Here is a 23197-nt window from a genome sequence, read left to right on the forward strand (position 1 = left end):
TTTCCCTAGTCAGTCACTTGCTTCATCCTGATTCCTGTTTTTATTTAATTACTTATTCCTCTTGTCTCATCTGACCATTCCTTAAGTAGACTTCCCCATGACTCAGCACTGGGTCAGATTGTTCTTATCGGAGACCTTTCTTAATTTCAAAATGGTTGCAGCCCTACTAAATCTCAAACTACTTCAAAGAGGCTGTTCAATGAATACCATTGGTGTGCTTCCTGAATTTTAAACCATTTGAGTATTTTTAATTTCAGAAAAATCTACCCATTTATCAAAATTGGTTGAATAAGCTGCCAAATTTCTTGTTAATTCTAGTTCAGTCAAACACATTGTACATATTAAAGTACAAAGGGTGTTCCTGAAGACTTATATGGAAATGTAACCTAAAAACACATGAAAATCCATTAACTGCATAATTTATAATCAATTTTGAATATTTAATCAGACTGAGAAATTAACATTCCGCTATCTCACTGCCTGGCAAATTTTATCTGAAACAAGGGCATACATATTAAAATTGTTTTAAAATTGCCTTATTTTAACTTTATTGAAAATTATAGGTTACCTGGATAAAAGTTGTGAGATTTAGCTTTATGCACAGCTGATGTTATTTAGCCCAGTTACATGGTTAAAATAAAGGAAGCCAGTATTTGTAAAATTATTATTTTTCTTTGGGAAACTGTATATACATGTACTTACTGATGTTTGTATATAAAAATCATCTGTTCCATTTTTTGTTAACTTAGAGTCAGATAATCACACTTTAAAAGTGTCTAAAGCTCATATTTCTATAGGGATTTTACAGAGCTATCTTTATTCTTATTTCTTAGGAATAACACCTTTAACTTTTTTTGGTATTCCATTTAACATCTCTATCTAAGCCTGCCAAAATTTCTTACTTGCAATTTACATTCATTTCCAGACATTCTGGCTGAGGGACATGGAAAAGTACTGGTGGTGTTCCATTCTATGACAATATTTCATGTGCTATAAATCATTTATTAAAGTTCTTTCAAGAAGTGTTTGTATAATATTCATGAAAAGGAGAGGGGTAATTTTATTTATATGAGATAAATCAAGTTATTTTTAATACCAATATTAAATGTTTCATGCATTGATATAAAAAATTCAACAGAAAATTAGGAAAAAGAAACACATTTTTTCGTCCTGCATGTGCATTCTCGTAGGTATAATTAAATTTTAGTGATTTATTATTTGATGTTATATCCTTTCTGCTGTTTACTTAGACATTTTATTTATTTATTTATTTATTTATTTATTGAGAGAGATTTTTGCTATAGCGCGCATGTGCTCACCAGAGGCAGAGAGATACAGGAAGAATGGTCATGCTGCAATTTTCTCTCCTCCATTTTCCTCTTGAGATTTTGGGCATGCACATAAATACGACTGGCATGTTTTAAGCAACCAGGTTTAGGACTCAAACCCCTGTCAACTAAGTGGAAGCCCAGCAACCTAACCATTATGCCATCTACTGGTCCTGTTCAAACTTTTCTTAACACTGAAACATTGAAATTAAAAATTTATTTATTTATTTATTTTACATTCATTCACTGTATGTCATTACAGCATGCTAAATAAATTTTCCCATCCAGAACACACACACTGAATATTGGCTGAATCAAAGATATTACCATACCAATGATCTTTAACTGATAATTTTCTATTTTGTATTTCTTAATTCTTTTACTTCTTTCCTTATTTCTCTTGATTCCCTCCCTCTCACCCTTGAAACCTGCACCCCCTTTTTTTTTCTGGCAGATCTATTTCTTTTTTATATCATCATACTCATATGTTTATTCTCATTTTGTACCAACAAGTTGAATTTTTTAACTCAGAAGCTCTCAGGCATTTGAAATTTAGAAGACTACCTTTTCTGCATCTAGAATCTTTATCAATTTCTATCCTTATCAAGTGAAATATAGACACAGATAGGGGCTCCCTATTTCAGTATAAAAAATAATATTCTAAAGTTTTTAAAGAGAGAACATAATTTGAAGTCGCTAGAGAGTAGCTGCTTCTTTTTCTGTGTGAGTGATCATTTGCTAAGTACCATTTTAGTTATGGATCTGATTAATATTGAATAGCACATATTAATTAAAATTTAATAACACTTCATTTAATTAGGTTAGGTATTCTCAAAAGCACTCCAAAGCAAGATTTTATGATTCCTACAAGCAACAAAAACCCACTTTTTACTCAACATAATGATCCGTGTTAGAGGGAGTACAGTGAGAAAAGCAGGGACAAAGCACATGTAAATGAGGACCAAATGCTATTTTGTGATTCTTTGCAAAATAAGTAGCTTTTAAATCAATTTATCTTTCATAATGTAAGATACAGCTGAGAGACTGAAGAGACTATGCTAGATGCTAGGGGGAAAGCAAAGATGAATAAGACCGTCTCTGACCTCAAAGATAATACAGTTCGTAGGATTAGACAAAAGGAATTTTTATCATCATATATTGGAATATCCAAAGTTGATGGTAAGAGGCTAGGTAATTGCATCACTGAATGTGAGTTTTTACCTTCTTGCTGCCCTGTTAGGTTCAGTATGCTGCTGCTTTCGTCGTGATGTCAAGATGGCTTGCCTGAGCTTGGGAATCATGTGGTAAGGTCAAGTAGAAAATACAAGAGACCACATGTCTCTTGAGCAATGAGGGAGTCTTCTAAAACCGTCAAACGGACTCCCTATAACATCAGATGAATCAGAATTGTGCCACACACTATTGTTGCTAAACTAATTACCAAAAAAGGAATGGGCTTGATTGGCTTAGCAAAGCATAAAAAAATCTTTTGCACCAGAATATACTTGTACTTTAATTCTATTTTGCCATGAACTTTTGAAGTACCTATGTATGTATTTATGGAGTACAGAGTTATTTTTAAATATATCCACAAAATGTGGAATAAAAACAGGGCAAGTAACATATCAATCAACTTCAACACTTATTTCTTCGTGTTGCAAACATTTGAGAAACTTTCTTCTACTGTTTTGAATTATACATTAAATTGTTACAGGTAATTACCCTACTGTGCTTTAGTACCGTATTCTTATCTAACTGTAATTTTGTATCTGTTAACTAAGTTCTCACTGTCTTCCCAGATTCTGGTATCCTCCATTGCACTCTTCCCTTTTCTATAGGAGCAAATCTTCTAGTTTCTTTGTCACTTGGCATAATTTTCTTTAGGCTCATTCACGTTGCTGCAAAAGATAGACTTCCACCATTTCAATGGTTGAATAATATTCCATTATCTTTCTATACCACATTTTCTTTACCCATTCATCCATTTATGGACACTTACACTGAATCCATATCTTAGCTATTATGAATACTTTGGTGATAAGCATGAGGGTGCAGAAATCTTTACATACTGATTTCCTTTCTTCTGGATGTACAGCTAGTAATGGTGTTACTTGCTTTTAAGGAATTAGTATGCTGTCTTGCATAATCATTGTACTTTTATATTCCCACCAAAAGTGTGTGAGTTCTCCTTTCTCCATCTCTTTGATAGCATTTTTTTTTTTATAATAGTTATTCTAACTTAGGTGAGGCAATGCCTTATTGTGGTTTTGATGTGCATTTTCCCATGCTTGGTGATGTTGAGCAATTTAAAAATAGACTTTGGCCCAGCAAGTGGCATAGTGTTTAAGACACCGGACTCCCATGTGATCAACCATGGTTTGAGTCCCAGATCCCGCAGCTTGAAACCTACACACCAGGTGTGAGTACCTGTATGCCCAAGATCCTGAAAGGAAAATGGAGAATGGACTGTGGTGTAGCCATTTCAGCCCCCCTCCCACCAACTTCTGGAGGGGTGATTTCTTTCTTTCTGTCTCTCTCTCTGTTTCCCTGGTGAGTACATGTGCATGCACCCGAGTAGCAAAAATCTCTCTCAAAAAGAAAATTTTATTTATTTGTATATATATATATATACACACACACATATATATACACATACATATATATGTGTGTGTGTATATATATATATATATGTGTGTGTGTGTGTGTGTGTGTGTGTGTGTGTGTGTGTGTGTCTTTTTGGTTACTTATATGCCTTCTTTTGAGAACTCTGTTGAGACTGCCTATTTTTAAATCAGATTATTTGCTTTTTGGCTGATTAATTCTTTGAGTTCTTTGTATATTCTGGTTATCACCCCCTTATCAAATGTGTAGTTTGCAAACATTTTCTTCCTTTCTGTAGTTTGTCTCTTCATTCTGTTCATTGTTTTCTTTGTTGTGCAGAGGCTTTTTAGTTTGATGTAATTCCATTTCCTGTTGTTTGTTGACCATGCCTTTAAAGTCTTATCTTAAAAGTTTTGCTTATGCCAATGTCCTCTAGCATTTCCCTTATTTTCTTCTAGTATTTTTATAGTTTCATGTCTTACATGTATATCTGTTAAGAGAAAGAGAAGGTGTTTTTTGTTTGTTTGTTTTAGAACGAGATTTTTTGCTATATGGTGCGGGGGGCTTGCCAGAGAGACAGAAAGTGAGGAATCACCCCCCAGGGAGGATGACCATGCTGCAGTCCCTTCTACTCCATTCTCCTCTTGGTATCTTGGGCATGTACACGCACACCTGGCATGAGTTCTAACCCTCCGTGTCTGGGACTCAAACTGCTCAAACTGTGGTTGACTATGTATGAATCCAGTTATTTAAACATTATGCTATCTGCTGATCCCAGGAGAAATTTTTACTGAACAAAATCAGGCCTCTACTATGTATGACAAAAGGAGGAAGAAATAGTTTAAGAAATTATCAGTGTCTGACGTATTATTGGAAGTTTTTGGAGAGTAAAAATGTCATGATGAAAGCTGGGCTTTTTGGACAACTGAAATGCAAGTTGACACATTTGGAAAAGTGTAGTCTTCAGTTTCATGGAAACTGGTTGTTTTATACTTCTATTTTGGTTTCTTTCCTTTCTACCTTCTTTCCTTTCATTAGTTCTTTATTCATTTCAATTACTAAATATTTATATAAATTATTGATCCCTGTCATTTTTTTCTCTTAACTATCTCTTCCCTCATTTTCACTTTACTTTATTACCAGTAATTATTTTGCAGACATGTAACTTAAATAGCCATAAAACATATCTACCCTAATTCACTGTTAGTCCCTGCAATATAACTGGCTACATCATTTGTGGAAATTAGTGTAAAATTAAGAGGTAGCACCTTATGTTCAAAAAACATAAGAACATCAATATAATAGCAGAGCATTAAACCTTTCACAGGGCCCTGTGGAACATGGCCTTGCACTCCTATGGAGCTGAATCCTGCTTTCCAATTTGTTATCTATCCTGTGCCCCAAAAGATCTTTTCTACTGAGCTCTCTACAGCCTTGAACTAGATGTTACCACCCTAATTCTCCATCTGCATGTATAACACATTAACTCCTGCTTTTAGTTCTCTAAGCTCTAGCTTAGTGTTTTTTTGTTTGTTTGTTTTACTAATCCTCTTTTATCCTCATGCCACTGCACATTTGCACATTCTAATTTCTCTGTCTGTTCCTTCTCCCATATTCATTTTTCAGCTTACAGTGTTCATTACATCATCCTCTTAAAACCACTACTGACTTCATGTTATGGAAAACTGTCGCATGGTGGATTTTTTCTTTCTTTTTTTTTTGTAGCAGATGTAACATTTTTAAAGAAATTCAGAAATTGTTTGTACACATATTTAATATTATTTTTCATTCTCATTTTTTAAAAGGTTTTTACCATAGGGCACCTGCACTTGCTAGAGAGACAGTGAGAAGGAAAATGAGAAATCAGTCCCCAGTGGAGATGGCCATACAACAGTTCCTTCCCCTCCATTTTCCTCCTAGGATTTTGAGCATGTGCACTCATGCACTCAGCATGATTTTCAGGCAGCTGGGCCCAGGACTCAAAATGTGGTCAGCCATGTGAGAGTCAAGCACCTGTCACCATGCTACCTACTGGTCCCTCTATTCTTATTTTGACCATTTGTTCAGGAAAAATAAGTATTTTTATTTGTTGATTAAATATTTACTTCCTATCACAGTGCCAGGCTTATAGGAGAGTTGTAAAAATACTCGTCATTTGAAAGGCAATATTGGTGTAGTAAGAATCAAGTTGAGACCATAACAAATACAGTCTTCATCACCATAATGTTTATAATATAGGCAAACTGTCTGGGAGATTTTATAAAGCTAGCACATAAGTTTCATTATCTGTAGAATATTTTAAATTAAATCAATGAAAGATGATTTATTAATATTTCTGTCCTTGTAAAATTCTTAGACTTTATTTGGAGAGAATAGAATAGCTTGCCAACATTTATTGACTTTGAAATGGAAAAAACTGCTTAGCCAAAAAATGGACACTAATAGTTAAGTGAAATGAAATACTTAGCACACTATTTGCATTGATATCAAACAAGAGCTATTCTTCTAAATAAATTTAAAATAGCATATGGCTTACTCAAGTGACTGAGTCTTAGCCAACTATACAGTGGCAACAGGATTTGGAATAAAGTGGGTATTCTGGCAAAGATTCATTCCTTCTCCATTCATAAATAGTGTGGTTTCATTTATATGTAAAATGGAAGAACTGTATTTATTCATAATGCTCATACTGTTTTAAGTTAACTGGAAATTAATTCTTAGTATTTTGAGATTGTACTTAGTCTGCCTTATAGTGAAAATAGGTAATATAGTTTATCGAAGGAATGTTTGACTTTTCCAAAGGTTAGATTTTGTCCTTGGTTTGAAAGTAGTTTTAATACATCTGTTAGAAAGAACCCAGACTTCATTTATGTTGTGAATAGCTGACCAATTGCGTAACCTTTTCTCCTGTCAAGAAGGGGCAATGGTTGTTCTTTTCCATTCTTGTGGTAGCAAGACAGGAAGACTGCTTTAAGTTCTTAAAGCTGTTGCAGATACCAGCTGACATCCTCAAAAGTGCTTTGCTGTGAGTCTTTTTAACTTACACTCCTTTAATCATAGGTAGGAGACAGATCTTTAGGAAACCTTGATATTTGCCAAATGTAAGTAAAGCTTTCATTAACAATTTTTCAGTCAGTGGTGCACAGAAAAGGCTTAGGAAATATGAAGCCATTTGAGATGAGAAAACACACTTTTTTCCATCATTTCATCACTTAAATATATTAGAATGTATTCCTGTTAAAATTTCCAAGGAAAAAGTATCTTTTGAACTGCATTAGTAATGAAAGAATTATTCAAAAGATGAAAATTATTTAAGGTAATTTGGGTAAATGAAATTTGAATATGTCACTAGTTCTAGTCTCTTTCTTGTTTCACAATCTATTTTTACATGGGCATATATGTAAAATTCTTGCTTTATACTTAAAATACATAAGTGGTACCAGTGCACTTAAGTCCTTAAATAAAATGTTATTCATTTTAAAACATTAGGTAGGTAAATTATTTCTCCACATTTGAATTCCATGTATATAAGTGAAATTTCAAATTTCTGTAGCATTAATTTTACAATAAAGCATACAGATTTAGATTTAGATTACCATATTTTGGTTAGGTTTTTCATGGAGCATATAATATCACTATTGTTTTGTGCTTTCTAGAGTAATGTGAAATATAGGTAGGGGCATGATGGGAGTTCTAAAGTTGATATTTATCTTATACATCAGCTTTCAATCCCTCCCTCTCTCTGGCTTTCTCTGTGTGGATCTACATGTATATTTATGCATAGATATGAACATATGTATATGTATATATGGTACATACATACACACATGTATATGCATATGCACAAACTTATGTCAGATTCTCTATTTCACTCTAATGAAGTTGCAATGCACATATTGTTAAAGCTTTATGTATATATGTGGTTTTTTGTATTCACTGGAGAACACAATTAAATGCACACATCAAAAACACAGAACTTGGGACCAGCAGTTAGTGCAATGGCTATGTCGCTAGACTCCCACGTAGTTGACCACGGTTCGCGTCCCAGACCCGGTGGCTTAAAACTCACGCTGGGCAGGTGTATGTGCGTGCCCAAGATCCCAAGAGGAGAATGGAGGAAAAGGGATTGTGGCGTGGCCATCCCCCCGGGAGGTGATTTCTCGCTTTCTGTCTCTCTGTCTCTCTGTGTGTGTCTGGCGAGCGCACGCGTCCTATAGCAAAAACCTCTCCAAAAAAAACAAAAAAAACAAAAAAAAAAAACCCAGAACTTAATTTTAGTGCTTTTCAAAGTAAAATGATAGAAAGTCATTCATTAATTCATGAAATGTTCACTTAATATTGTCTATGGTTTGGAACACAAGTAACCTTGTTTGTGCAGGTGTAAAGGCTTTTATTCTCTCAATGCCTGTTGGGCTATGCATTCATTGCAGTTGATACAAATGAGCTAAGGTAAAAAAAAAAAAAAAAGAACATAAATTTAGATTCTTCAGAATTCTAGCTAAAATTGTTAGGAAGTTTTTATCTCTTTCTACAGTGCCGATGAATATTGGCTAACTTAGGAATTTCTAGGAGTAAAAGGAACACTGGTGTCCCATCATGAACGTCATTCTTATTTGAGACTTAATGTCCTAATATAGCACAATTCTTCAACCTCTTTAAATATTTCGATATGTCTCCAACTATCTAAATTTCCTGTGGAAAATTCATTGGTTAGGGAAGATTGTCATGCGGAGGGTAGCAAAAGATTTTTTTCCTGGTATAGGAATGGAAAAATAGGAAAGATAGTAAGGAAAATGAAAAAGAGGAAGAGTTTAAAAGACAGGAATGGAGGTCATAATTTCTGCCCCTTTAGCAAGAAAAACGCTGAACAAACTAAAAATTAATTACTTTTCTTGGACACATGAGGTCTTAAGGCAAACTACAATGCTGAAATCTGGAGAGACAGGTTAGTCCAGAGAGGCACATCCCAGATTTGCTCACCTGAAGCTGGACCTGTGAGAGTCATAAACTAAAAGAAACATTTTGAAGGTAATTTTGGCATATTGCTAGGGCCTATGAAATACCATAAGATTGAGAAACTCTTTGAGACAACAGTCTTGGTAAGGATGTCACCATACTTGCCTGAGTTTACTTCCTGAGGATTTAAGAGCAACCCTCTCATGATACTGCAAGGGGTGAAGGAAGAGTGAAATTGTGAAATATGCCCAAGACATTTGTCATATTAGAGACCTGCATCCCAAGGAATGGGAATAACCAAAGCCTTTTGCCTTCTGGTAAGGGGATTTCTCTGGCATCAACACCCTCTAGCATTCCTATGTCACCTAGTATGGTTAAAGGGGAAAGGTCAGAGTCACTTGGGAAGACTGCAACCAGGGATATAGTGCTATCAAGAGACTGAGGTTTAATCATAAGAAGACAGAAGCTGTTGTGTTCCCTATATGTATAATAACAGGGCTCCTGTATAGTAACAGCAGATTATAGCCAAACAACTTCTAGTTACAGACTTTAAAGGAATAGAGAAAAATATACCGCACACAAAGGAAAACTGAAATAGCTATTATAATTTCACACAAAGCATACATCAGAACAAGGAAAATAATCAGGGATTAAGAAAGAGAGGGATTACTTAATGATGAAAGGATTAATTCTGCAAGACTACATACCAGTCCTAAAAGGTATGTACCTAACAAGAGGGTATCAAGATATGTGACACAAAACCCGATGGAACTGAAAATAGAAACAAATTCATTATTGTAGTTGGAGTAGTGAACGAGAAACAGACAAATTCATTATTGTAGTTGGAGTAGTGAACACTCTTTTTTTCAGTAACTTGTAAATCAAATAGAAAAAAAAAAAAAAAGAGTTGGAATATAGTTGACCTGAATAGTGTTATCAGTCTACTGAATCTAGTTGAGCTTTATAGAATACTCAACAAAACAACAACGGAGTGCACATTCTTCTCAAGTGCTTGCCAGATGTTCTCTAAAATATATTTCATTTTGGGCTCACAAAAGACTGAAATAGGACCAGCAAATGGTATGATGCTTAAAGTGTTAGATCCACATGGCTGAATCCATGCTTTCATTCCCAGATCTGGAAGCTTGAAAATCACTCTAGGTGTGTGAGCGTGTGTGCCCAAAATCCTGATAGGAAAATGGAGAAGGGATTGCTGCATGGCCATCCCCCCAATGGTAATTTCTCACATTTTCTTTCTCTGTCACTCTCTAGTGAGCTCAGGCACCCTATTGCAAAAACCTAAGGAGAATAAAACAAACAAACAAACAAACAAACAAAACAAAACAAAACAAAAAAACAGAAAGAAAATGTAGAAAGGAAAAAAAAATGATAGAGTTTATCTAGAAAAATTGGTTTTGTCCCAGACTCACTACATAATTTCATTTAATACTCACATACTCTGATATGGTATTTTAATGGTATTTTATTTGCAGATGAGGAAACTCAAAGGACTTCAACAGTTTGTAAGTGACAGAGTCAAGATTTAAAGTCAGAGTCCCATTTTTTATTTTTTTGAGAAGTTTTTGCTATAGGGCGTGTGCACTCACCAGAAAGACAGAGACAGAGACAGAAGGTGAGAAATCACCCCCAGAGGGTCATGGCCATGCCACAATCCCTTCTCCTCCATTCTCCTCTCAGGATCTTGGGCAGGCATGCACACACATGCCCGGCGTGAGTTTAAGTCACTGGGTCCAGGACTCGAATCGTGGTCGACTACATGGTAGACCAGATACACAGCCATTATGCCAACTGCTGGTGCCAGAGAACCAAAATTTTTTTAAAGAATTACTTTATCTACCTTTATTTATGTATCTATTTTAATTTGACCAGAGAGGAAGAGAGAGAGAGAAAGAGAGAGAAAATGAGAAAGCAAGTTGCCAGGTCCAGGACTTGAACCACAGTTGGCCATGTGAGAATCCAGTGCCCTTAACCACCACACCACCTGCCAGCCCCTGGAGATGAAATTTTAATCCAGACTTGACTGTAGTCATTCTTCAAATATGGAGTAAAGGCTACCTTTTGTGAAGATTGGTTGGATGGCTTAAATATGGAATAGGCTCATTCAAATAAAATCTTAAAGGATAATCAGTGTCTAGCTGCAGAGTTTCCATCTTCTTCAGGTCCTTTTATTTATCAGCCTCCAACTTCCCTCCCTCCAGCCAATCCTTTGGCTCTCATCTTTCTCTTTGCTATAAATCTTGTTTTCCTCAGCAGATCAATTTAGTGCTACAAGGATGCTTTTATGAAGAACCCCACATCTATCATTTCATACTATATAAAATATGTGAAAAGACTATTATAATAAGGTTGGTTACTTTCTTGGCCAATAAAAAGATTACAAATATATATTACTCTTCGGTAATTGGGATTGGGATAGAAGCAAGATAGAGGAGAAAATGGTTAAAGTAAGAAAGCCTCCCACTTCCCTCCTAAATTATGACATGATATTATTCAGAGCAAAGATATATTGTGGTACAGTGCATGTTTTTTAAGGACAAGGACTATAGCTTATTTATTTTTGCTTCTTCCAACTTGGAGCTTTGTGAATAGAAGTAGTTTTAATCAATGTTAGATGAATAAAAATCCTTCATAATTATTTTAAACAGTAAAACATGTCTCAGCTTTTAGGAAACCTTCATAAATGCATTGCATACAAAATTAAATATATTTTATACAAAGAAATGCAATATTCTATTCTTATAACACATAAATAATGCATTTCTAATGTATCATAAATTTAGCTTAAATCTATCAAACTGACTATAAAAAAGTATTTGCAATTGTTTGGTCCTTTAAATTTGAAAGTGTTTGTTAGAGGATTTAGATGATCTAGGTTTCTAGCAAAACCATTCTTGGTGAGACCAGCAGGTGAGGAGTAGTGACTAAGGTATTGAACTCCTACATGGCCAACTGTGGTTAGAGTCCTGGTCCCAGCAGCTTGAAAATCATGCCAGACACATGTGCATGCATGCCCAAAATTCCCAGAGGAGAATGGAGAAAAGATTGTGTCATGGTCATCCCTCTGGGGGGTGATTTCTCACTCTTCCTTGCTCTGTCTCTGTCTTTCTTTCTCCAATGAGTGTATACATGCTATGGCAAAAATACATAGTTTTTGAATACAGTCAATCATTGCACATCACTACAGCTTGCAAAATAAATCTTCTCAGCTTGAATACATTGTATTAGTCCATTTAAAGGTATTATCATACATGTCATCATAAATAATGTTCCATTTTTGTGTTTCTTAAATGTTTTGCTTCTTTCTTTTTCCCCTTAAAGACAATAACAACAAGCACCCTTGGAACTTTGAATAATGCCTTCTTTTGATCTCAGTACATGTCCCTTAATAAACAAAAAGTCATTCCATTCCTTGGCCTAGCATTAAGGTTTTTTTAATTATTTAAATTTACTTATTTACATTTATTCATTGAATATCATTACATTATATAAAATGAGATTTTTCCATCCAGAATACACTGTATATTGGCTCAATCAAGCATATCAACATACATGTTATCGTCAACAGATAATTTTCCACCAGTAAATTTTAAAAGAAGTCTTTTTGCCTCTCTTCAATTCACTGTGCAGTGTTAAATGATAAACCAACACATTAGTAGATTAAAGAACTTGAAATGTAGTTCTAAATTAAATATCTTCAAATAAGTCAAATGAGGAAAATTGTGATTACTTATATGACCACATACAATAAATTCCAGGGATTTACTATGAAAGAAATTTATCTTGGATTGTGATTTATGTCATTTAATATCAAACAAGCATTTGGTCAGTTAAAATTTTAAACATGCTATCTTACAACAGACGGGTGATATAATGAAACTCAGTTCATCAATTATTCTGGTAGTCACAGTGTTGAAATACTAGAATGTGCTAAGAACCATTGGAATGTCATTACAGCAGTTATATAATCATACTTTAAAAAAATTTTTCCTTTTGAGTCTCTTGTGTTTATATAGTTGGACCATGTAATATAGTTTATAGTATATGTGAGGGAGCAGCAGTTGGCATAATGGCTATGTCGCTGGACTCCCATGTAGTCGACCACGGTTCGAGTCCCAGAACCAGTGGTTTAAACTCATGCCAGGTGCATGTGCGTGCATGCCAAAGATCCCAAGAGGAGAATAGAGGAGAAGGGATTGCGATGTGACCATCCTCCCTGGGGGGTGATGGTCCCTTCTGTCCCTCTGTCTTTCTGGTGAGTGCATGTGCCCTATAGCAAAAAAAAAAAAATAGTGTCTGTTGTGAAATAATAGGACTGCATTGCAGTGCATTTTTTTTTTGTTTGTTTTGAGAGATTTTTGCTATAGGGCGCGTGCGCTCGCCAGACAGACAGAGAGAGACATGAGAGACAGAAAGCGAGAAATCACCCCCCAAGGGGGATGGTCACGCTGCAATCCCTTCTCCTCCACTCCTCTTGGGATCTTGGGCACGCACACACACGCGCCCGGTGTGAGTTTAAGCCACCCAGTCCCGGACGCGAACTGCGGTCGACTACGTGGGAGTCCAGCAACATAACCATTATGCTAACTGCTGGTTCCCTGCAGTGCATTTTTATGTGTGATAATATGTGAATTGTAAATAATAACACTTTAAGTATTCTAATGACTGGAAAGTTCTCTTTATTTTACTTATTGGTTTAAAATTAGTAGGTTGGTGGTTCGAGATATTCAGCTAAGTAGAGTAGTTAATTGACCGTTACATATCTTGATTATTTTACTGCTATATCACTTTAGTATATTCAGCTATATACAATTAATTCTTCTTCCTTTCTTTAGTTCTTTCTTCTTTTTATGAGTGATGCTAAAGTTATTCAGATTGTACTTGAAACAAAATACACTTTAAGTGGTAGTGTAGCTTAGAGATATTTGTAGTGACCTTTCTTAGCTATTCCATGCTTCAGTTTTTTTCATTTAGAAAAAAATTGAATTCTTTTGAGGAATATTTTAAGCTTATTAAAATTCTCAGTATATTGAGAACCAATTCAATGAAATTCTATGACAAGTTATATTCCTTTTGGACTCATTCAAGTGTCTGTTAAATTTCTTGTTTCTTTAAATATTTATTGTAATTTATGATTTACATAGAGTCATTACACATTTTTGTAGGATACAGAATGGTCTTTAAAAACATATATATGGTGTATAATAAACAAATTTAGGATATGAACATATTCACCACTTTCAGCATTTAACATTAATTATGTTGTTAACTTTCAAAACCCACTCCGCTGGTTATTTTGCAAGTGTATACTGAATTGTCTATGATGTTCTTAGTGTGATGTACAGTTTTAAAGAAAAAAATGCTGGTTAAAAATTAAGCAATGGGGGACCAGCAATTAGCATAACGGCTATGTCGCTGGACTTTCATTTAGTCGACTACGGCTCAAGTGAGTCCCAGACCCAGCGGTTTAAACTCATGCCAGGCGTGTGTGCGTGCATGCCCAAGATCCTGAGAGTAGAAGGGATTATGGCATGGCCATCCCTCCTGGGGCGTGATTTCTCGTTTTCTGTCTCTCTGTCTCTGTCTGTCTTTCTGGCGAGTGCACACGCCCTATAGGAAAAACTTCTCCAGGAAAAAAAAAAATCTGAAAAAAAAAAAATCAGACAACAAACAACCCCATACATTAGCCAAGATCACGTTAACATAGCCAATGAAATAAGAATTTGTAATTTCCATGTAGAGGACTATGGGATATAAGAGTTTATAATCTGAAAAAATCTGTGGGTATTAATCATTGGCCCAGCAAGAGACAGATAACATTGTACATAGTATAGTTCGTTAGGAAAATATAGAAAAACAATACTTTTACTCACACACTGTGAGTTCTTATAAGACCATAGTATTGCATTGTGCATAAAGAAAGAAGTCTTCAAAAAAGCGAATATAAAACAAAATTGGAAAGAGATCTTTAAAAGTGATGACATGGTAAAGTCAGGGATTTGATCATTTATAGATCTTACAAAGTTTTTGATTTTAGCCTTTTTTGGAGTTTATTCCAAAGAAAGACTCAGCTGTAACATTTTGGACCTTTTCTCTATGATCTAATTTTAAACAATGAGTAATGGTTATAATAAATATAAAAAGTGAAACTTGTGGAGACAAGTGTCTATCAAATACTTGGTGGATTTGTATTTAAACTGGCTTGCATGTAAAATTGATGAGTCTACATTTAGTCTCGACAGTCAATGTTATTATCAGTACGTGGACTTAGCCTTTTTTTCTTGTTGTTCTGTTCCCTTCTATTTCTCTCTCTTTAGCTTTCCTGGTATAGTAGCCCTTTAAGTATTTCCTGCAGAACTAGTTTCATTTTAGCGAATTCTTTCAGAATGTGTTTATTTGGGAAGGATTTTGTTTCTCTTTTCCATCTAAAGTATAATCTTGCAGGGTATAGTACTCTTGGCTGAAATTGCTTTTCCTTAAGTTTTGAATATGTCTTCCCATTCTTTCCTTACCTGCATTGTTTCAGTTGAGAGATCCAGTATTATTCTAAGGGATAACCTTTGTAAATAACTTGGCATTTTTCCCTTGCTTTTTTAGAATTTTGTCTTTGTCTTTGATTTTTAGCAATTTGGCTGTGATATGCTTTGGAGAGAATCTTCTTATGTTATATCTTTTGGTGTCCTTTGTATCTACTGGATTTGGATGTCCACGTACCACTCTAAATTTGGAAAAATTTTGGCTAATATATATTATGAAAAATGTTTTCTATGCCTTTACCTCTGTCTTCACCTTCTAGAATACCTATTTAGTGAATATTGTGCTGTTTAATGATATCTAGGATTTCCCATTTATTATCCTCATTTTTTAGTTATTCTTCTAATCTCTTCAGTTGCTTGGACTACATCAGAGGTTTTGTCTTCAAGGTCAGAGATTTTTTTTTTTTCTTGCATGTTTTAATCTGCTGTTGATATTTCCAAGGGAGGTTTTGATTTCTTGCAATGCATACTTTATCTCCCGAAGTTCTGTTTGGGTATTTTTTCAGTCCATCTGTCTACTTATAGAGTTTCTCCTTCATATCATTGGAGGATTTTCTCATATTCTGTAATTGGTTCTGTTTTCTCTTGCATCTTATTGAGTATTGTTACAGTTAATATTTAGAATTCTTTTTCTGACAATTCTGTGATCTCTTGTGTTTTATACATTGTTGGTGAGGAGTGATAATTCTTTGAGGGGGAGATTATTTCCTGCTTTTCACCAATTTCTATGGATTCTGCTGTGATTTTTTTTAGTCATCTGGTGTTGTATTCATTTCTTCCTACTTCTTTGTAATATGTTACCACAGCTGTGTACTTCTGCACTTCTTTATGATATGTGTAAGTTCTTTGACAATTTCCCTCTTCTACTGTGGGTGGAAGTGTGGATTCTAGAATCTTTATTTTTTTTCTTTTTAATTTTATTTTCACTTATTTGGATTCTGTGATGACATTGGGCCTACCTGAATAGTACAGAATGATCTCCTCATTTAAAAATTCTTAACTTAATTACATCTACTAGTCCTTCTTGCTACGTAAGATAATATATTCACAAGTTCTACCGCAAGGAAGATGCCTGCCTGGTGGGTTCTAGGGCTAAGTGGTAGGAGGTCAGCAGCTTCAAATTCCGAACCAAGGGTACATATGTGTGCATATGTGGGTGGAAGCTGTGCAAGCTGTACAAAGGTAAGGGTCAGGAGGCCTGTAACTTCTTGTCATTCATTCATTATTTACTATGAGAATGATCCTTTCTTTTGATTCCTAAATGTATTCCCCAATTAGTTAAATAGTTTTTCGTTTGTTTGTTTTTGTTTTTGTTTTTTGGTAACTGTTTTCAGGACTTATTAAAAAAAAAAGTAACTTTTTGTTCCTGGTATGATGAGTTGTTTTATATCATTGTGCCCAGTTTTTTAATAATCTTTCTCATTGTGGCATAAAGATTATTAAACTAGAACGAAAGGAGTGCCATTTCCCTTGATGTATCCTATGTTGATAGCTCTGTGGAACTTTTCAGTGGAAGACACAAAGTCCACTTTTATGGATTCACTGTTATGGGAAGAGGGCACCTCATAACTTACTCTCACATACCACATTCAAAATTTCATTAGCATGATACAATAAATCTTCTAATCACTAGACACTTCTTTCATACTATGTACTCAATGCCCTAGTCAATTTTAGTCACTGAATTTTAGATTTCCCCTTTTCTTGATGAATTCAGTGGTTATACTCTTCTCATGATAGCTTCTGCAGTCTAAAAAATCACTATCACTAATTGATGAAATATCTTAAGCTCGTAGTTCCCTGATATTCTCGCTTACTCTGGCTTTTGACATTTCTTCACTTCAGCCACCTAGGGGCAATGCCACATCTTGGAAAGTGTTGTCACTGAAAAGTGCTCTACCTCCAAGTTGACAGTCTTGTAGATATGCAAGAATGGCCTCTCCACTTTCTAGACAACTGACCAAGACTGAACTGGCAGTTGACAAACTTGACCCTGAACTTGACCTTCCTGTATATTCTTTCTTATTTATTCACCTCTATAGCTAGGTTATAGATGAAGATAATTTGTTTCAACATTTATTCCTGAGTTCATAAAATTTCTGTAATCATATTTCAGAAAAACCTATTGACATGTCATCATATGAAAGATCCAGAGGATATTAAAAATTGAATGGCTTAACCCAGAAGACTGTAAACAATTAGTTGTGGCAGAGAGTGGTAGAATATGGGAGTACAATGCACGGAAAGCTCAGGAAGAAGAATAATTAAGTCATTTTGGGTGGAGAAGGTATTGAGAAACATTTCGTAGACAATTGGGCATTTGTAAATGATTTTAAGCTTAGTTAGGAATCTTCCAGGTGAATGAGAGGGTAAGGTATTCCAGGTAGTTATATAATACTATGAAAATAAGCTATATCATAAAATGGCACACTCTAGAAAATAGGAGCAAGTTCAGTGTGGCAGTCTGAAGAGAGCTTGTATAGGGAATCTGGTAAGAGATGGGCCTATGGAAGTAGCCTTTAGTGTGATGTAAAGGATCACGTGTGTTTGAACTTCATCATACAGACCAAGGGTCAGCAAACTTGGACCCACTGTCCAAATTCAGTCTGCCATTAATTTTTGTAAATGAAGTTATGTTGGAACACAGTCACATCCATTTGTTTAATTTATGTATGGGCGTTTGCTTTCCTGCCTCAAAGGCGGAGCTGAGTAGTTGTGACAGACAAGTTTCAAAGCAGTAGAAACCTGTTAACAGAAGCTCTTTTAAGAACTATGAAGAGTAATATTTATTTAGGGTATTTTGATTCAACGAGTTTTTGTTTTGCTTTGCTTTTGTTTTATTTTTAGTATAGATCATTCTTAAAGATCAGAATACAAAAGGAACAGAACATGCACTATAAATAGATTGTTTACCACCTCTGGGGAAAGCAAACTAAAAGAGGATTAAACAGCTTGCCAAAAAAAAGTATTAAAGAATTTGCTTAAGAAGGAAAAGGAGGACCAAATTTTTTTTACATTGAAATAATGCATGGGCTTTGGTTGCTATTTTAATTAGTTCTTAAATTTGTCTGTCATTTAGAACTTCTCACAATAACATTAATTATTGAGAATTATCTTGGCTATGTTCATTGTCACACCAACATAATAGGAATCGTTATAGTCAAGCACAGCTACTGAACAACTGCAGAGAACATCTGGGTTAGCTCACCATTTCTAGACCTACAAATTTGTCAGTTTTCTGAATGATTTCTTTTCAAAACCAAGTTACCTCAGGTTTTCCTAAACTTTAATATTTTTTAAGTGCTCTTCATGAAGTTGTCATATGGCATTAATAACAATGAGCATCATCCGGTAAGTCTCCATTAATCTGACAGACATTATACTTCAAATAATTACTGCCTACTGCATTACCTTTGTCCCTTGTAAGCTTCAATTTTACATGTCAACCACAATCACTTCGGAATGTGATATTTGTAGGTACAAAAAAAGTCTTGCTTGGCAAACGTGTACTTGAGAGGCGTTGCCTTAAGCCACAAACTCATACTTTCTTTGCTTCCTATGTCACCATGGTTCGTTATGGGATCTTTAAAGCTTGAGTTTCACTTGTAAAATTTTTTCCTCTTCCATTAACATAATAGCGATTATGTGTACTTTTAGTAATGAAAAAAATAAGTAAATACATATAAATAAGTTTCTTTACAAGTATTCTTCCCTTTGATTTATCAAAGCATAATATGAATTTTTCTCTACTGTGTTTAAATGTCTCCCACCCATTCTGAGGGCTTCTTTCATAACTAGCAGTTAAATTTTGAATTTTACGAAGTTCCGTTCAACCAAAACTCAATTTCCTTCTCATATTTTCTCCATCAGATTTTTTCAAACTGTAGGTGATAGTCTATTCTGAGTCATGAAATCAATACAACAGGTAGCAATAGACATTTTAAAATTTTATTGCAAAACAAATAGCATGAGCAAGGGTATGAAAATGGTGGTATTTAAGGAATTACATAAAGTTCTAAAACTATCATATTCTAAGATCTGACTATGGTCAGTAAAGACATATAGGGCATTGTATGCTATGAAAAATGGGTAACATTTTATTTTGATAGTCATGAAAAGAAACTGATATTCTAAGTTAGATTTTATTGAGGAATTTAAGCAAGAAGAGCCGTACATATCTAGTTTTTTATTTCCAATATACATAAGACATTCTAACATATCTTTATGCCTAGTATATCCTGATTCACCAAACATCTTCACAGAGATGGAGCTTATATCAGTAGTCTATCAGGACACATTTGAGCAACTTAGCATCATAAGATTGACCATCACACTTTTAAGATTGTTGCATTCATAACAAGTATTTCATTGTTAAGGTAGTACCCAAGACTATAGGTGTGTGTCACTGTGTCACAGAGAAGAATAATGCACATTTTACCCTGTTCAGTTTAATAAGTGTTATGCTGAATCCACAGCATCAGATTACTATAATAATCCTTATATTATTTGGATCCAGTAAAAACCAGGGTTTGGCCAGTCAGTCCATAGTCTGGTGAGTTATGTGAGCTAGATCCCACATGGTAGACAGTACAGTTGGAGTCCCAAATAGGGAGCTTGAGACATATGCCCAGAGCATATGCCTGTATGCCCTAAATCACAGACACACACACACACACACACAAAGAAGGAGAGACTTGGAGAAAAAAGAATTGTGGCATGTCTATTCCCCATTGAGGTGTGTTCTTGCTTTTTCTTTCTCTATCTCTGTCTCTGTCTTTCTGTCTTTCAATTGCTCTCCAGTGAGTACTTGTGCCCTCTGGCAAATTTAAACAAAACAGTATTATCTTTTAAATATTTGCCAGTTTGGACTGGTTATAGACTTTGTGAACTTCAACTCAATATCTCTCTTGAAGCTATCTTCAGAAATTCCCTGAAGATTTGTTCATCATTGTGCAACTAGAAAGTGTGGTTCACACTGAGCTCATAGCCAGTGTTTACTGTGGAGATGATAGAAGAGCTTATGAAAATTAATTTTGGGGACTAGCAGGTGCCATGATAGTTAAGGCACTGACTCCCGCATGGTCGACTGCAGTTCAAGTCCTAGAATTGGTGACTTGAAACTCACACCTGGTACATGTGCATGTGTGCCCAAAATCCTGAGAGGAGAAAAACGAAAAAAAAAATTTCTTCTGAGATGTTTGTTAGAGAAGTAAATGTAACCACTGCTAACCAGTGCAGAAATAAAGCTGACTAGTACATAATTGTCTTAATGTTCTAATAACAATAAAAATGTTGGAATAAATGCTAAAAGGCATTAAACATGCCTCTAACAGGCATTAAACATGAAACAGTATAATATACTGTAGTCAATCATACATCTTCTACATTTTCTTGATAGTTTGAATCAACGTTATAGTTATATAAATCACAATTCCTTAGCTTTCTATAATATATCATAATAAATATGCATATATTATATTATCTGAATCATGTAAACTTATGTTTAGCTACAGAGTTCTTAAAAGAGTGGAAGCTATTGGCCTGACATTTAATAGTCCCATCCTACCAAGGTTTGGGGGGGTTTTTGAATCTACTTATCCTGTTTTTTTCCGACTTTCCACATCTTATGGGAATTTTAACTTTGTCTTACTGCTACAGGCAATGCGACTTTCTGAAATAATGCTATTTTCCTTGTGAGGAAAAGACCATGACTTTTGCATGTAAAACAGAAGGGCATTTTGTTAAAATGTCAGTCTAAACTGTCGTCTTTCTCTCTTTTGAGCTGTATGGAGATCTGGTTGCCTATCACATACTTTTTTTTATTTTTGGTATCTTCATAATTTCTTATTCAAATAAAAGGAACAAAAGGCAAAGAGTTCATCACTCAAGAAAGGAAAGCAAAAGAATGATACAAGATTTGATCCAGTGGCCCATCATTTTAAACATATATATGGAGACTATAAGGAATCAGGGACATTAAATAAGAAAATAGAAAAGATTACATAATGTTGAATCCCATAAAAAGTCTATCAAACATAAAACAAGTAGCCAATCAATGAAGGAACTATTTAATAAAGAGTAATCGACCTCTATTTATATTTAGTGAAGACCATTGATAATATTAGGAGACATTAAAAAGATTGTGGGAAAATGGAATTAAAGGACAAGTTATTTGGTGCAAAATATTTTGAAATGCCCAGTGTAGGGCTTTCACATTTTCCTCACCCTTTCTAAAAACTACTTTTAAGTGTTTACATCTTTCCCCTTTTTAATGTCTCCAGTTTATTATTTTAAAATTCCTGTTTTCTTAGTATTTCTTGTTGCCAGTGACTCTCTTCCTAGTGACCATTGGAAGAGGATCCAAGAGCAGAGAAGGGCTGATGGAGCAATGCCCAGAGAGTGGCAGCAAAGGTTAAGTCCCTGGAGGTCACTCTTGGATTCAGAGAAAAGCTGGAGGAAGGGTGACCTGGAAACTAAACTAAGATCCAGAAGTGAACCTAGACAATTAAATCTAACAGAAGTCCCTGGGTAGTTTTCCTAAAAATACATCACTAGTCCTGTTACTTCAAGCCACTTAGGCATTAAAGCAGATCTTCCTCTAGTATATTCCTAAGCTAAGGGAAGAATTTTCAGTAGTGTCTGTAAAGGTAGAAATATTCATAAATATTTTACAGAATAGTAAACAACAAACATAGCTACTTTAGATTCCACTTACATTTCATTGATTGTGTCCTGCCTATTATTTTTGGCTTCCTTTTTTTTTGTTTTTTCTTTGCCAGAAAAACCGTCTCAAATCTAAACATGAATTAATGTTTGCAATAACCAGTGCACACCCTTGCCTTTCTGTGCTAATGTCGTACACCAAACTGCATTGTTTCAGTGATTTGTTCAATCTCGCTAGGAACATCAGCGAAATCATGATGAAAGGGCCCTATCATATTTAACACTGATAGCCTTATAAATAAATACACTACATCAGGTATGATGAAAACTATTTAAGATCAATTAAAAATGGAGTCTCTTCTTAGAAAGCACCAAGTCTAATAGGGAAAATAATAGTTGCATATTGATAATAGCTAAAATAGAGAGCAGGCCCTTAGTGCAGTGGTTAAGTGCTGTGCATAGACAGCCAGATCCCACATGGCCTACTGTAGGTCACATCCTGGCCCTGCTGTGCATGTACATGTGTACTGAAATACCTGTTGGTATGGAGAAGTGGAGGGAAAAGGACTGCAGCGTGACCAGGCCCTTTGGGAGGGGCAGTGTGTTTCTCCTTCTCTCACTCTGGTGAACTCATAGGCCCTATGGCAATAAAAAAATAAATTTTAAAAATACTTAAAATAAGGCCAGTACATGGTATGATGGTTAGGGCAGTGGAAACCCACACAATTGACATCACAGTTGGAGTCCTGGACTTGGAGGCTTGAGAAACACACTGGGTGTGTGTGCATGCATGCCCAAAATCCTAAACGGAGGGAGAGAGAAAGAAGAGATTGAGGAGTTACAATTCCCTATAGAAATGTCTTTCTCTCTCTGTTTCTGTTTGAATCTCTGGTAAGTGCAACCATCTCCTTAGGGGGAAAAAATTTAATGGAAAAATAAGAGGAGGGACTCAGATGAAGGTTTTTTTGTTTGTGTGTGTGTTTGTTTTTGTTTCTGCTATAGGATGAATGTGCTTGCTGTAGAGAGACAGAGAGAAAGGGAGAGGGAAAGTGAGAAATCACTTTCCCAGGTCTAAGGACTACACTTAAATCCATT

The 23197-nt window shown here is 35.1% G+C and overlaps 1 protein-coding gene across 6 annotated transcripts in view; it reads left to right on the forward strand.

Moving 5' to 3' along the window:
- The window catches only part of RALYL (RALY RNA binding protein like), an 824312-nt gene that overhangs the window by 140363 nt on the left and 660752 nt on the right, over positions 1-23197 (forward strand). The window contains exon 1 of one of the 6 annotated variants that reach the window (XM_006153848.2): positions 2582-2632. The exons of the other annotated variants lie outside the window; for them this stretch is intronic. The gene's annotated coding sequence lies outside the window, so the exon portion shown is untranslated. Of the gene's footprint in view, positions 1-2581; positions 2633-23197 lie in introns of those variants that run through there. 6 annotated transcript variants of the gene reach the window in all.

Source organism: Tupaia chinensis, unplaced genomic scaffold, assembly GCF_000334495.1.
Source record: "Tupaia chinensis unplaced genomic scaffold, TupChi_1.0 Scaffold000388_1, whole genome shotgun sequence".
NCBI classification, from domain to species: Eukaryota; Metazoa; Chordata; class Mammalia; order Scandentia; family Tupaiidae; genus Tupaia; species Tupaia belangeri.